Genomic DNA, 3,647 nt, shown 5'->3' with positions numbered 1-3,647 from the left:
TACATCTGTGTTCCCTTCTTGGCCCGATGGTCTGCTCATCGCCTACATACCACCCACACTCGCCACCCCCTGCTTCAGACCAAGATGTGGGAGGAGACCAGGTGCTGGCGGGGAGCCAGTGAGGCGGGTGAGGGCGGAATGAGAGCCGGTGTCCCAGGGCGCCCAGTGAAACACCCAGAATAGCGCAGGGACGACAGATGGCCAGCCGCACGCTGTCCTGTAGGGGCAGCTGCAGGACTGTCTCAGATGACAGAGTGAGGAGAGCGCTGTCATAGTTTGGAGTCTAAAAAGAGACCCTGAGATGAGGACCTGAGTTATCCAAGAGATGACCCCCAGGTAACCCCCAGGGTGACGTGAAGAAGAGCGGGAAGGAGTCCTGCAGGGGTCGCCGGTGAGCCATTCAGCTCAGTCGCTCAGTTGTGTCGGACTCTTGACAGCGAGCCATTAACTTAACTACCAGTAACTGGGGACCTTAGATGAGGCTGAACAATATATAGCATCGACCTGAGAGTGGTCCCGGCCTCCAGATGAGGGAGGTGGGACATTTATCCACCTTCAACAACATGTACATTTTCTGGGTCGAATACTTAAAAGTTTTCAAGATTCTTAAGCCCTTAGGGCTTGCAGGCATATACCAGAGGCTTTTTACAAAATAACAGATGGTGTGTGATTCTAGTGAAGAAATGAGAATTTACAGCTAAGCAAACTGAAAAAAGCAAAATTAAATCACACCTCCTCAGAGACAACAACTAAACTTTCTGGTGACAAACCTTTTCAGTCTTACCCATGTGCATGGTGCAAATATATACATGTTTTGAAAAAGAAGAAGTTTCATATTACATAAACTCTGTTACAACCTGCTTGTATTTTCTCCCACACAACACATTTTTATTTCAGAAACACAGGATCAAATTGTGCCCAGGTTTTTTTTTTTTTTTTCTCTCTCTCTCCCGGCAAGGTTCTTTTTAAGTTTAACAGCATATTGTGGACATTCTAATCAGCTCAGGCACCTACCAGCTCTTTTTGGATTGTTACATATAATAAAAAAATACCATAATCAGGATGGACCACCATTTACTTAATCATCCTGACTGAAGAATATCACAGTCCAGCAGTGAACAGCATTGTACAACACATCTTTCCTACTGGATTTTTTATTTCGGTTGGGTAAGTTGATACAGATGAGATTGCTGGGTTAACAGAAATGAACGCTTGATGATTCAGTAGAGACTATATTATTTACTCTTGTTAAATCCTAACTATTCATCGTTTGTCTACCAGGGTGTCCAGTCCCCTCTCATCAAACACTGGAATCATTTCTCATGTGTTACTGTTGCAAGTGATGTTTCCATATCTTATTTCAACTCTTAGGGGTTAAATTAAGATTTTAAAATTTGGTGGGTCACCATTGGATTGGATTGTGTCTCTCCAGGACATTTGGTGATGTCTGGAGACATTTCTGGTTGTCATGACTGGGGGTGGGTGCTATTGGCATCTGGTGGACAGAAATTAAACACCATGCAGTGCATGGAGAAGGTCCATAACAAAGAATGATTTGGCCCCAAAAGTCCACAGTCACACCCAGTTCCATTCAGCCTCTTGAAGACATGAGCCTCTAGAAGAGACTTCTTCATGGCGTGAGTAAAATTTCCTTTGCTATGAAATGTCTCTGATTCGAATGTAGATTTTTAGGGTCTGCTTCCAAACTGAAGGGGTCAGAATCTTGGAGGTGATGCCTAGGAACCAGAGTTTTATTTAGAGAACAGCAGAGGATGAGATGGTTAGATAGCATTACTGACTATGAATTTGGGGAAACTCTGGGAGATAGTGAAGGACAGGGAAGCCTGGCATGCTATGTCCATGGGTTGCAAAGAGTCGGACATGACTTAGCCACTGAACAACAACAGTCCAATTGTCAATGGGGCTTTCCAGGTGGCACAGCAGTAAAGAACCCACATGCCAATGCAGGAGACGCAAGAGAGTCAGGTTTGATCCTGGGTTGGGAAGATCCTGCTAGAGAAGGGACTAGCAACCCGCTCCAGTATTCTTGCTTGGGAAATCCCATGAACAGAGGAGCCTGGTGGGCTATAGTTCGTGGGGTCGCAAACAGTTGAACAAAACTGGGTGACTGAGCACATACATAGGCATCTTGTTATCTAACTTGGATCTCTCCTTTGCTGTCTGAAACTGGGAGAACCACATCCTTCTAGAACATTCCAACAGAACTGGCTTACCAGGGGAAACTGAGGCTCCCCACACTCACAGAAGGGGCAGTTGGGAGATTCTAGAAACCTCCAACTTGGGGCACATACCTTGTATCTGCCTCCATCAGAACTGCCTTTCTTTTATTGTTTTTGGTTTTGAGTTTTGGCCATGCCATGTAGCATACAAGATCCTTAGTTCCCTGACCAGGGATCAAACCTGTGCCTCTGCTATGGAACCATGGAGTCTTAAGCCCTGGACTGGCAGGGACGTCCCACAGCTGCTTTTCAGTGCCTTCCAAATTGGTCACTGAACAAGGGAATTTGAATTCCAAAATATCAGATGTTTCCATGCCCCACTGCCGGCAGTGTGAAGTGAAAGCAAAACCAAGACATCTCCGATTGCTTCTGCCTTCCAACCCTCCGCTCCCGCCCGAGGGCTCCTCTGGCCTGTGGACCTGAGCGCAGACACTGATGCAGGGACTTCTGGCGGTGTGGCTGCAGCTGTGCAGCCTCTGCCCAGAAAGGAGTTGGGTGGGGGCGGGTGCTGATGCCAATCCAGCACTCCCTCTCATTTAGTGACTGTCCATTGTGATGGTGGGAAGAATGACTGTTTAATTGCAGACTGCATAATCATAGAAACCATTCTATGTAATTGCAGGATTAGGAACTGAATAATTATAATGCAGTATAACAAATTACAGAATGAAATGTAATCCTACATAGATCTGGAATCACATAGTCATGTTACACCCTCTAGGAACTAAGTGTGCATTTTGCTGACTTTCTCTGAGAAAGCCTGCTGTGTTGGCAGGTGTCAGGACGAAGAGGTGTGGGTAAATGGGGAGAGGGTGGGATTATGTAGTTTAAGGGGGAGCAGAGGGTTCAGGTGAGAGTGGAAGGTGGGGTGAGTATAAGGAAGGGTGGTGATACAGTTTAGCCTAAGGTTGGGAGAAGTGAGGAGAACCAGAGGGGAAGTTGAAGAAAAATGGATTAAGTCATGTAGCAGCCTGGTGGGCCAGTAGCTAAGACTCTGAGGTCCCAATCCAGGGGGCCTGTGTTCCCATCCCTGGTCAAGGAACTAGATCCCACACGCTGCAACTGAGAATTCGAATGCCACAACTAAAGAGCCCACATGCCTCAGCTAAGACCCAACTCAGCCAAATAAATAAATAATAAATATTTTTTAAAAAAATGGATTAAGTCGGGTTGGCAAACTATGGCCTGAGGGCCAAATCTGGCCAGCCCTGTTCCATTGTTGTTTTTTTTTTTTTTTAAAAACTGGGACTTCCCTGGTTGTCCAGTGGTTAAGAATCTGCCTTGCAGTACAGGGGACTCAGGTTTGATCCCTGGTCAGGGAACTAAGATCCCACATGCCCTGGGGATGCTACTGAGCCTTTGAGCCACAGCCAGTGCCGCCAGAGGTAAAGAATCTGCCTGCCAATG

This window comes from Bubalus kerabau, chromosome 1 (genome assembly GCF_029407905.1).
Source record: "Bubalus kerabau isolate K-KA32 ecotype Philippines breed swamp buffalo chromosome 1, PCC_UOA_SB_1v2, whole genome shotgun sequence".
NCBI lineage: Eukaryota > Metazoa > Chordata > Mammalia > Artiodactyla > Bovidae > Bubalus > Bubalus kerabau.
This window is presented reverse-complemented; position numbering follows the sequence as displayed.